This window comes from Lissotriton helveticus, chromosome 12 (genome assembly GCF_964261635.1).
Source record: "Lissotriton helveticus chromosome 12, aLisHel1.1, whole genome shotgun sequence".
NCBI lineage: Eukaryota > Metazoa > Chordata > Amphibia > Caudata > Salamandridae > Lissotriton > Lissotriton helveticus.
The window spans coordinates 552,372,731-552,385,468 of record NC_136073.1 but is presented as its reverse complement, the minus strand read 5'-3'; the positions used below and the strand labels follow the sequence as shown (position 1 = coordinate 552,385,468).

The 12,738-nt window shown below is 51.5% G+C and overlaps 1 protein-coding gene across 1 annotated transcript in view; it reads right to left on the bottom strand.

The window, feature by feature from the left end:
• ARL2BP (ARF like GTPase 2 binding protein) overlaps positions 1 to 2,365 on the bottom strand; it is a 284,386-nt gene extending 282,021 nt beyond the window's left edge. The window contains exon 1 of the mRNA XM_078671594.1: positions 2,214 to 2,365. The gene's annotated coding sequence lies outside the window, so the exon portion shown is untranslated. The remainder of the gene's footprint in view (positions 1 to 2,213) is intronic.
• Between the last annotated feature and the right edge of the window lie 10,373 nt (positions 2,366 to 12,738).

The following is a 12,738-nucleotide window of genomic DNA, read 5'->3' as shown; positions in this document are numbered from 1 at the left end:
GCAAAACAGGCCTTATAAAGAAAAAAGAAGCAGCATGATTTAATTTATGATTACAGAGGTTATGGTTAATGTAGGGGATGGAGCTGTTGGCAAGTGAAAGGATAGAGACAAGCAATACAACAAATTATGGGAAGCAGTGCTCCAGTTCTTGGCACAGGACTGCTTCAGCGTGACAACTCGGGGAAGGAAAATCCTTATAAGAAGGGCCCTAAATTATGTTGAGAGATCTGAACGGAAATACTTGGTCTATTAGCAATAGCAAAATTATTGCTGTAGCGCACTCAAGAGGGAAGGATAGGATTATTATTGTTATTGAATGGTATTAAAGTGTAAAATACCAGTAGAAATTACTCAAACTAAACTGAAACAGCTATTCAGTACCAACACGTACAGGTTAAAGTAGCTTAGTGAACGTAATCCTGTGGCATAAGGAAGTAAGGTAGGAGGTCAAAAAAGTTACAACATCAAAAGTATACAGCACGTACACATAAAGAAAGCCTAAACCAAATAGCAATATATACATATTCATTTCATATTTTTTTAACAACTAATTGAGATTTTCCATTTCTATTTTTGGGATACAATGTATTTTATACACACTTTCTGTCAAAATATATTTTTATATAAATAAACACTGCACTCACAAAGCGTGATTTCAAATCAAAGGTCAAAATCAAATAAATATATTCTGTGTATAGCCAGTGACAGCGCCACTGGGTAGCTATAGTTAGGTCTGTGCTTCCAAATGAAATGCCTTTTTGGTTTGCTAATAACTTTGGGGCCATTTAGTCGAATCTTCTTGAAACTTTCCAAAACTGGCTTTTTCACTCAGCTCCTCCCTGGAAAGTTTTGGGGTGATCTGACAAGTGGAGGTCACCAAAAAGAGGTGATTCAAAAATGCAAAATTTCCAAGCATTTTTCAATTCATGTTTGGGACTGCCATACAGCAAAAACTGCTTAACAGAATTATACCAAATATGGCAGGGAGTTAGATCTTGGCACAGAAAGCGCACTTTTGTAATATGGTGCAAGTCCGTTCAGTAGTTTTTGAGAAATTAAGGTACAACATATTTGTATATCTGGACGGTTGGTTTCAAGGGACTCTTGCTAGAGTCCTGCGAATTCAATAAAAAAAAAAATTAGAACATGACGATTAGCCTAGAGGGTGTTTTTTTCCCTGGGCCCACTAGCTAGGGCAGGAGTGAAGGTCCAGTGGGAGCAAATGCTTGATTGGCTGGCCACAACAGGAGAGAAAATATCCAAGAATGGACAGCCTAGTGAAGCAACCAGCTAAGTATAATAAGAAATACTTTGAAGGGAACTGGTAAGGTACTAAAAGCTTTACTGAAAACCATAACTCACACCTCTTCATTCATCATTCTGCTAAGTGCAGTGTCCTATGCCATAACCGCTCCTCAATGGTCATCATCCATGACACGGAAACACTTCACTCATAGGATCAAGGCAAAGACAAAACACTTCCACACACAGGCAAGTGCTTCAGCGTCCCAAATAGGGGCAGTAAGCGCTATATAAATGTTGCAATACAATACAAGATGAATCTTAACCACAAAATCCTTGATATGGTTATTTATTACAGTAATCAATCACATAGCTAGGAGTGGCATAAAATCCACGTTGCTATCCAAATGTATTGTATCATTGGTGAAGTCACTCCCTGAAAAAAGTATGGTTCAACCAGAGACCGCGCAAGATTCTTACTGCAGCCAATGCATTATACACTTGGAGTTAAAGCAGGTAAGCCCCTAAAAATACACAATGCATTAAACTGGTTACTGTACAGGCCGCCTTTGACTTCCAAAATGAATTGCAAAATGGGCTGGCTCAAGTCTTTTTCGATAATCAAACAGCGAAAGTTAGTAATAAGGAAGATGCCTCTCGATACGTTTATGTACATTATAACGTGCCAGCTTCAGGAACGCATACTCTAGCAAGCGTATCTTCGTAAGGGGGGCTGGAAACTCCCTTAGCTGGAGAACAGTCCAGGCGCCTGCCTGACCTGGCCGAACGTTTGTTTTGAAGCTTGTGGCTGGACATCTGGCGCTCTGCTGTGCGGCCTGGCCTTCACGAAAACATATGCGCTGTGGCTTCTCTCTGGGTCTTCAAATACAAACAATGTGGCTGTCCACTGTAATCTAACGGAGGAGTACGTTTTTGGAGTTCTCCCCGAAAAAGGAAGAGAAAGTACTTACCCCGCTGGTTGCTTTATTAGTTCCACCACCTATGCCTGTTCGGTATTCAATACACTCCCTCTAATCAGACGCCGACTTTGCGAAAGCCTCGTCCAATCAGAGTAGCGCTTATTGCGAAGTCACTCGACTGTCAGTTATTGCCATGGAGACGGAAGCTGCGGTGGAGTGAAATTCGCCACGTGAAATGCCAAAGCCGACACAACGTCCCTTCTTCATAGCTGCTGGTGTAGAGAGAGGTGGTTAGACAGCCCCTGGGATGCAAGGAATATAATATTAAGAAACGGAGTCAAAATGCCCGGGCGGCGCGTATTGGTCGATTCTTTAATAACTCATGGCGGGTTAATCTCTGTGAACTACACTACCCACATTCCTCTTCTCCCAGCGTAAAATGCCTTTGTTATAAACTGTGGAAAACGTCTCTGGGGCGCGATGCGAAATGATTACTGAAGTCTGTCGAGGTTGTTGTTTCTCGTATTCAAGACACGTTGCATCTAATCTGTGGTCGAAGTGGGCATGGCTTTAAGTGGGATGAAAAAACTGGAGGGTCTGGAGGGTGGCCAGTGTAATTAAGGGCGTGGCTTAAAACACTCAAACTAAAAAATCTGTTCTTAGCATAGTGTGTCCCCGATTTGTATTTTGCGGTTTCTGTCATTGCATCTAGATATATGATACAACAAGCAGGGGCGTAACAAACACCCCCGCAGACCCTGCAGTGCGGGGGGCCCCCAGTCTTCAGTACATGAAGGGGGCCCCCTGAACAGCAGTGGGTTAATTGGAGCGTCGGAGCGCTGCCCTCTCAACTTTCCACCTTGTATTTCCTTTATTTTACTGCCACCACATAGATATGTTTTTTCCTTTATATCTGCCTTGCTTTCAGTCAGGCGCATTTGAAAGGCTTATGCTATAATGCGCAGGTGCCAGTAGTCGCATGTTTTGCAGGGCTTGTTTGTTTTCATCCCTGAACCATTGTGGTCTTAAACTATGTAAAACCACACCCTTATTTGACGTTGGGAAAGCCTTCGTCATTGAACACAGGCCGGGTGCTTTCAGCTTCAGCCTGTGTTCCATGAGTCTGTCTGTCACTCAGTGACCTTACACCTTTTTGGCCTCGTTATAGGGAGGGATGGCACTGGGCAAATCTCAAAGACCCCACCCGAGCTGTGAACAGCGTCACTGAGACATGAAAACACAATTAGGAGTGTAGATGACAAGAAGAGCATCCAGCACAGGTGAAAATAATTTCTGACTTTTAAGTAACACGCTCCTGCTCTGTTAATTCTATGGACATGGTATATTCTGAATATTCTGGTTGTGCATATGGGATGGGGGAGAGGAGGCAAGCATAAATATAGATATTTGCCCAGGATGATCTTCAATTTCGGTTTAGAGGGGGTAAATGCATACTTCGTGTAGTAGTGGAAACAGAGCTCTCAAGTTTTAAAGGTTCATGCATGAATAGCTCATTCAGACGGTGGTGTTTCTTTGCATTGTGGGACTTGTAGTCCAAATTTTCTAATAAGATGACAAAATATATGAATCTCAGAAAGCAAAGAAAAAACATGGTTTTCTGAGCTACACAGGTAGGAAAATGGAAACGCGAGAGCCGGTAGCGTTTTGTGGAAGTGCTCATAATACTCGAAGTAAAACAGATCCTCGCTTGTTCACAGCACTGATAGGTGTTGCGCTTTGGCAGATTTAGGTCTGACTACAACTCTGCATCAAGCAGTGATGACCCAGGAAAGGCCGTGTGCACAGGCGAACCAGAGACCGACCTAAGTTTAGGGAGGACCGGAAAGAGGCATTTGTGTTGCAAACACCAGGAACAGCCCTTGGGGCAGATCTACAAGAAAGTGCCGCAGCATGGCACCGCAAGCCCTTTGTCTGCGCCACGCCGCGGCACTTTCAGAGCACAGGAATGCAACATATTTACAAGAATATGTCGCATTCCTGTGCTCTCCCCTGCGCTGGTGCACAAACACCTGCCAAGCGCCGGCGCAGGCATTCTTGCACCATGCCTGTGCCATGAGGAGATTGTTTTTGTGCAGGAAGGGGCGCCTTCCTGAACAAAAACAATCACTAAAGGCTTTTTCCTCTTTCAATGCGTGCTGTAGAATGCAGCACGCATTGAAAGAAGAAAAAACGAGGAGAAATGAAAACATTTCTCCTCGTTGCGCCTCCCTACGTCACCTCTAGGGTGGCGTAGCATTCAGACGCATCTCCAGATTTACGAGTTCTCGTAAATCTGGAGATGTGTCTTGTTCCATGGGTGTTGCGTGGGAACACCCACAGCAACAACCATGGAAAGCCCCTTCAACGCAAAGTGCTGCGTGTGAAGGGGCCGTATTTACAAGGAGAGGAAAAGTCACGCTGGGTGGCTTTTCCTGTCCTTGTAAATATGGTCCTTGTAAATATGGAGGAGCCCCCTGCACCAGCAGTACGTCACGAAAAGTGACATACTGGTGGGGCAGAGGGCTTGTAAATCTGCCCCCTTGTTTTCAGGGAATATCACAGCCAGACCATGCATTAGGAAGCACCATGGACAGTCATCGTGCAGAAGCTATTTCTCAAAAAGCACTCCTGTCGCAAAACAGCAGCTCTTGCTGGATGTGTATGAAACATGTTAGAGAATTTGGCATACATGTTACTTGTGCTCAGGGCTGTTTAATATCCTATTTTTAACACACCTTCAGTCTGAGCAAGTGCACGCCACAGTGAGCAACAGCAGGCATGGATAGGGACTAATAGTTACCTCGAGCAGAATAAAAGGGTACACCATTTATTACAATGAATGTATACAGTGACATAAAAAATGGAAGTCTGCAAGAACTAAGCAATGAGCACAAACTTTCCATGTATTGACAACCCCCTCTCACCACTGCCAACATTCTATTTTGTTTATAAAATTTTAGGTTACACATTTTCTAGAATACTTATTATGTTGCACACAAAGGTGCACTTTTGTGGGCAATAATTTCTAAACTTTTTATGTCTCAGTTGTGTAGTTATGTGGTGCACTCCGGGGAGACGCATCTCTGTTTCTTTGATTGGGCATTTGGAAATAGGTTAATGGAAGTCACCCTAGAACATACTAAGACACCATGTTTTGTTACCTGGGGACATCTTAGGCCAGTCTGTGGTATAACCAGAAACTTTGACCAAAGTAGACCCAAGAGTTATGATGGAAGCCTGTAATCTGACAGCAAGTACTGAACTAAGCATTCTAGGGTGAGACCTACTTCAGCCCTCTGCTACCAACCTTCTACTTAAACTGAAATCAAATGACTTGCAACAAGGTAACCAGATGTTGCTTACATGTCCACCAGGTCAGATCCCAAACCATTGTTAATGGGGCTCAGGAAATTAGTTATTGATTTAGACTATGTGCCAAGAATGTTTTGAATGCAAAACGTGTGGGCTCAAAGTGTTAGTCCATAATCTGTGAGTGCAGAACATCTGAGTGCTGAGTGTTAGTGCAGTAGCTGTAGACACAGGATATCTTTACAGGATGCGGTAGTGCAAGCCCTGTTTTAGAAGAATTGTGGGTGTAGAACCTGTGGGATATAGTAAAGAAAGGCATGAGGAGACATCAAACAAATGGACGACAAACAATTAAGGAAGAGGCAAAGGCCAGCTAAATTATGAACGAAAAGAGAATCAAGGAATGGATGCAGTGAGATAGAAGAAAGGGTGAGGTAGCAATCAAGAAACAACTGAAGAAACAGCAAAATAACAGAGGAGGAGACAGTTAAGGAAGGGGTGAGGTGGCAATTAGGAAAGGAGTTACAAAGTATGAGGTGATTATTGAAGAAGAACTGAAGTGGCAGACAAGAAGATATGTAGGACATAAATACAAGGAAGAGATGAGAAATAAATCTAGGAAAAGATTAGGTTTTTGCATATGTCGGCTTACTTGGCAAAACAGGAATTCTATGAAATATTGTTTGAGTGTTTCTATAGGAATGTCTGTACAAACTAATGCTTTTTGTCAAATTCTTCTGGAATTTGTGTTTGAAAATGCATCATTTTACACCATTGTTAAACCAAATTCTCTGGCCGAAAAACCCCAGAACCCTCCTTTTGTGCTATGCTTGTAAGAAGCGTATCTTGATACGTATGGATCTGGTGAGGACTGCGCGCATGAAAGTGCTTGACACGTTATTTGCATAAGAAAATACTATATATTTTTTTTGTTATCCTCCATTAGTTAGCAGTAAGGAAGGGGAAGAGAAGCGTTCACCAACAGCATTCAGTTAGTGTTAGACGGGGACCTGGAGGGTCGGCCGAGCACAAGGGGAGAGGCCTCCGGTGAGGGCCGTCTCCAGCGATCGTACAGACAAGTAACTTCCCCCCCCCACAGATGGACACCACACGAAGATCAGATTAACACCTTTTATAGGCAGTTCTGGAAGTAAGGTAGTACGATACAAGGAGGTCAGGACACGATGATCCTCTCAATTCTAGTCTCTAGTAGGGAAAGGGGGTAGCGGGACAGTCTTGGTACCGACTGGTACTGAGGTGAAACGGCGGTAGCTCACAATCCTCGAGCTTGGTGTTCGGACGGGTCGGACCGCGGCAGCGCCAGCAGGTCCCGAAGAGGTCGTAGATGGCAACGGGCCGCGGCAGCGCCAGCAGGCCCCAACGAGGATGACGGTTACAACGGGCCGCGGCAGCGCCAGCAGGTCCCACGAGGATGAAGGTTGCAGAAGGCCGCGGCAGCGCCAGCAGGCAGGGCGATAGTTCACAAGGCAGGGCTGCGGCAGCGCCAGCAGTCCGTCAAGGATGAGTTCTTCTCGGTGTCTCTCGACTCCAGGATACAACTGCCTTCCTGCTCTGGGGCTGCCTCAGTTATAGGTCTGGCGCCCTTTGATGTCCGGACCCTCGCACTGGGAGGTCGGGAGGTCCGGGATGAGGGAGTCCAGACACCCAGCAGGGGGGTGGAGCCAGCACCCGGGGAGGCTGGGGGCGATCGGCACCTGGCGGGGGGAGAGCCATCGACACTTCTTTCTCCCATTAGCCTGCCAAGTGGTCCGTTCACCTCCTGGGTGGATGGTGGTGCCGGGATGGCGGGGCCTGGCCAGGTCCAGGGTTGGGGTCGAGCTGAGGCCACGCGGCCGCGTGGTGCAGTGTCCAAGATGGCGGCTGGGCCGGGCAATGGGGCTGACGGGGGCCCGGGCCCGTGACACAGAGACATCCGGGAGCAGGCTTCCCGGAGGGGACGGGTTGCGGGTTGCTTCTGCGGGTAGCCCCCGGAGAGCCGGTGTCTGGGCCCTGTCATGCGGGGAGGGAGCGAGCCCTTCGTGGGGCCTGTCCAACATGCGTCCCCCCCAGCTGAAGGCGGGGAGAGTCACCCATCCTCTTGGGGACTCTCCTCGTCGAGGCGGAAAAAGCGGGACAGGCCATCCGCGTTGGCGTGGTCTTGGCCAGGGCGATGCTCCACAGTGAAGTCCATCCCCTGCAGGGAGATGGACCATCGCAATAGTTTGGGGTTCTCCCCCCGCATTTGCATTAGCCATTGCAGGGGCCGATGATCTGTTTGTACCCGGAAGTGGGTTCCGAAGAGGTAAGGCCGGAGCTTCTTGAGGGCCCATACTACTGCGAAGGCCTCTCGCTCAATGGTCCTCCAGCGCTGTTCTCGGGGCAGTAGGCGTCTGCTGATGAAGGCCACTGGTTGGTCGACTCCCTCGGGGTTCAGTTGGGAGAGGACGGCCCCGATGCCATGGTCTGATGCATCAGTCTGGACGATGAACTCACGGCTGTAGTCGGGGGCCTGGAGCACAGGAGCGGTGCACATGGCGGCCTTCAGCCTCTCGAAGGCCGCTTGACAGTCGGGAGTCCAGTTGACGGTTCTTGGGTTGGTCTTGGATGTGAGTTCCGTGAGGGGCCTCACAATGCTGCCATAGTCCTTTACGAACCGCCGATAGTACCCGGTGAGCCCCAGGAAGGCTCGGACCTCGGTTTGGGTTACGGGGGGGCGCCAGGACTGGATGACAGCGATCTTGAGCTGGAGGGGGGCCACCAGACCGCTCCCCACTTGGTGTCCGAGGTAGGTCACGGACCCCTGGCCGATTTGGCACTTGCTGGCCTTGATGGTGAGGCCGGCCCGTTGGAGGGCCTGCAGGACCCCTCAGAGGTGGCGGAGGTGGTCTGACCAGTGGCGGCTATACACCGCGATGTCGTCCAGGTATGCGGCGCTGAACTCTTCGAGGCCCGCCAATACCTGGTTCACAAGTCGTTGAAACGTGGCTGGAGCGTTTTTCATGCCGAATGGCATCACTCTGAAATGGTAGTGTCCATCCGGGGTGGAGAAAGCGGATCGTTCTTGTGCCCTGGGGGTGAGGCCGATCTGCCAGTAGCCCGCCGTCAGGTCGAAGATGCTTAGGTAGCGGGCCGCCCCCATGCGGTCAACTAGTTCGTCGGCTCGGGGATGGGGTGAGCGTCGGTGCGGGTGACAGCGTTCAGACCCCGATAGTCGACGCAGAACCGGAGCTCGGGTGTGGTGCCCGGGGCCGCAGCTTTGGGGACCAGTACAACCGGGCTGGCCCAGGGGCTGTCCGAGGGTTCGATGACTCCGAGTGCGAGCATCTTGGAGACTTCTTCTTGGATGCAGGTGCGTACCCGATCTGGTACTCGGTACGGCCGGTGTCGGATAGGAGGACTGTCGCCAGTGTCCACGTCGTGCAGGCACCAGGGGGTGACCCCGGGTGTGAGGGAGAATAGGTTTGCAAATGGCAGCAGGAGGGCCCGACAGTCTTGGCGCTGCTCCGGGGTCAGAGCCTCGGAGAGTTGGACCCCGTCCACCGAACCATCTTTTTCCCCGGTCCCCAGTAGGTCAGGGAGGGGCTCGGAGTCCTCTTCCGCCCCACTGTCTGTAGCCATCCGCAGGCTGAGCTCCGAGCGCACGAAGTGGGGTTTGAGTCTGTTGGCGTGGAGGACCCGGAGGGGGTTCCGGGGGGATTCCATGTCGATGAGGTAGGTGACGGGGCTCTTACGCTCGATCACCTTGAAGGGCCCCGTCCACTTGTCCTGTAAGGCACAAGGTTCGATGGGGGACATCACCCATACCTGCTGGCCAGGCTCGAATTCGATGGAGGAGGCATGTTGATCGTACCACGTCTTCATGTCCTCCTGACTGGTTTCAAGATTGGCTTTGGCGATCTCTCTGAATCGCCGAGTCTGATTACGGAGGGTCAGGAGGTACTTGTAGACGTCTGGAGGGGTCTTCAGGGGGGCCATTTCCCACTCTTCTTTAACTAGGCTGAGAGGCCCGCGAACAGGGTGTCCGTACAGGAGTTCGAAAGGGCTGAAGCCGAGGGACTTCTGGGGGACTTCTCGGTAGGCGAAGAGGAGGCACGGTAGTAGCACGTCCCACTGGCGGCGTAGGGGTTCTTCCAGCCCCATGATCATCCCCTTGAGAGTGCGGTTGAATCGCTCGACCAGTCCGTTTCCTTGCGGGTGATAGGGGGTTGTGAATCGGTAGGTGACTCCGCACTGTTGCCATAAGGATTTCATATATTTTGAAATAAAGTTCGTGCCCCTGTCGCTGACGACTTCCCTGGGGAAGCCCACCCGAGAGAAGATTCCCATTAAGGCTCGACCCACCACTGGTGCGGTTACAGTTCGAAGGGGAACCGCCTCAGGATAGCGGGTGGCGTGGTCCACCAGGACCAGGATGAATCGATGCCCTTGTGCTGTTCGGGGGTCCAGGGGCCCCACAATGTCTATTCCCACCCTTTCGAACGGGGTGGTCACAACGGGGAATGGTTGCAGGGGTGCCTTGAGTTTGCGGCCGCTCTTCCCGCTGGCCTGGCAGGTCGGGCAGGACTGGCAGTGGTTGGAGACGTCATTTCTCATTTTCGGCCAGTAAAAGTGAGTCACCAGGCGGTTGTATGTTTTGTCTTGCCCCAAGTGTCCAGCCAGGGGGACATCATGGGCCAAGTTCAAAAGGAAGTCTCTGAAGCAGAGGGGCACCACCAGCACTCGACTGGCCCCCAGCTCCGCTATTCTTTGTTCGCTGTACAGTAAGTAATTGTCCCAATAGATCCAGTGGCCTCCTGCGGTGTCTCCTGCGCTCTGGGCGAGCGCTTGCTGTCGCAGTCCCTCGAGGGAGGAACATGTCTTTTGCTCTTGCCGGAATTGTTCTTGGGTGGGCCCCCCTTCCTGACGCCACTGAGCCAGGTCGGGAAGGTCTTGGGGCTGAGCGGCCTCTCCTTGGGTTTGTTCCAGGGGGTCGGTAGGGATGGAGCTTCCCTCTGGAGCGATCGGGGGAGGCGGTGCTGGCCATTCGGGTTCTTCAGATCCAGGGATGGTGTCGACGGCCATGGACCGGGTTGTTACACACGCCCAGCCCGGGAGGCCCAACATCCCCAGGTGCTCTCTTCTTTCCACGGCTGCCCACGGGGAACTCTCGAGATCGTTCCCCAGGAGGCAGTCCACGGGGGCATCGTCGCGGACAGTCACTCTTAGCATACCGGACACTCCTCCCCATTCGAAGGGGACGCAGGCCAACCGACACAGGCTCTCCGAATTGTCGGCCGATCGGACGGGGCAAAGAACGTTTGGCAGGATTTGTTCTGGGGTCACCAGGTGACAACGGACGGCCGTCACACTGGCCCCGGTGTCACGCAGGGCTTCGGCCTTACGCCCATTTATGTTCACCCACTGACTGTATTTCCTGGTGTTGGCTGGTAGGGGAGCCCGCGGGATCAGGTCTCTTCCCCCTAGGCAGGCCAGGGTCATGGCGGCGGGTTCCCACTCGGGCTGCTCCTGCTCGTACTCGTCAGGCTCTTCGGAGACTTGCTCTTCCCCTAGGGCGGCGGCAGCCATCTGGCGGGGCCCGGGGGTCTGGTTCTTTGGGCAGGTCGGGTCACTGGCATAGTGGCCGACTCGTTGGCATCGGTGACACGTAACGTTGGCTCGGAACCCCGGGCGCATCGGGGGGTTGCCCCGGCCGGCCGGGAGCGGGGCGTTGTTTGCGGGAGCGGCCGGGACGGCGTCTCTGCCCCGGCCCTGTCCTCCTCCTCCTCCTCGGGGACGATGATGACCTTGGTTGGTTCTGTTCTGCTCGTTTGGCCCACTCCGGGTCACTCGGGTGCTCTCCCATCGGTCAGCCTCGGCGGCGAGCTGCCGTGGGTCAGTCAATTTGCTGTCGAGGAGGTGCTGCCTGAGCTCGACGAAGCAGTTGTTGGAGAGGTGCTCCCACACAATGAGGTTGAAGAGCTGCTCGTAGGTGGTTACATTGCTACCCTTGATCCATCCCTCGAAGGCTCGGCTGAAATAGTTCACATATTCTATCCAGGTTGTACCCGGAATCCGGGTGCAGTTGCGGAACCTCTGGCGGTACATCTCGGGCGTTAGCCCATATCGACTGAGGAGGGCGGCCTTCATGTGGTCATAGGACGTCATTTGATGGTCCGGAAGCTGCAGCAGGGCATCCCGGCCTTCATTGACGAATCTCCCCCATAGACCGGCTCCCCAGTCACTTCGAGCGATCCGGTGGGCAGTCATGGCGATCTCGTAGGCCTTGAACCACTGCTGTATGTCGTCGTTCCGATAATATTCACGGACCACATCTTTGGGGATGTGGACCTTCTGTTCGGTAGTCCCTGGGGGGCGCGGTTGCTCGGGCACCCCTAGGTCTTTGTTCTGTTTGCGCATTTCTATCTCCGCCAGCTTGCACTCGTGTTCGTATGCCAGTCTTTTTCTTCGAGTTCTCTCTGTCTCTGTTTTTCCTCTCGCTCTTCTTGGAGCCGTAAGTGTTCTAAGTTCATCTTTTGTTCTGCCAGTTTCAATTCTCCGTCTAATTTGAGCCGTGCCAACTCTAACTCGTGTAGTCTATTTTTCTCTCGTTCTCGGATCTCTTCCCGGGAGAGATCCGTTCTCCTTTCTTCCGTCAGAGTGGTGTTTGTCTCCGGGGCTTCGGGGTCCCGGGGTCCGGCGATATTTGTCTCTGCCCAGGATTCTAGGGCATGTTTGAAGTCCTCTTTCGTGCTCAGACCGTTGGTGGCAATGCCTAGTTCTATGCAAAATTGTTTTAGCTCTCGGTGGTTGTACTCTTCCAGTTTTTCCATCTGGAATTTCTCTGCAGATCCGCTCTCTCTGGTCGTCATTGTGGATTAGTCGTAGGGTGAGTTACTCTCTGTACGGTTACGCGTTGGTTCGGATCGCGCCGCTGGCCACCAATGTTAGACGGGGACCTGGAGGGTCGGCCGAGCACAAGGGGAGAGGCCTCCGGTGAGGGCCGTCTCCAGCGATCGTACAGACAAGTAACTCCCCCCCCCCCCACAGATGGACACCACACGAAGATCAGATTAACACCTTTTATAGGCAGTTCTGGAAGTAAGGTAGTACGATACAAGGAGGTCAGGACACGATGATCCTCTCAATTCTAGTCTCTAGTAGGGAAAGGGGGTAGCGGGACAGTCTTGGTACCGACTGGTACTGAGGTGAAACGGCGGTAGCTCACAATCCTCGAGCTCGGTGTTCGGACGGGTCGGACCGCGGCAGCGCCAGCAGGTCCCGAAGAGGT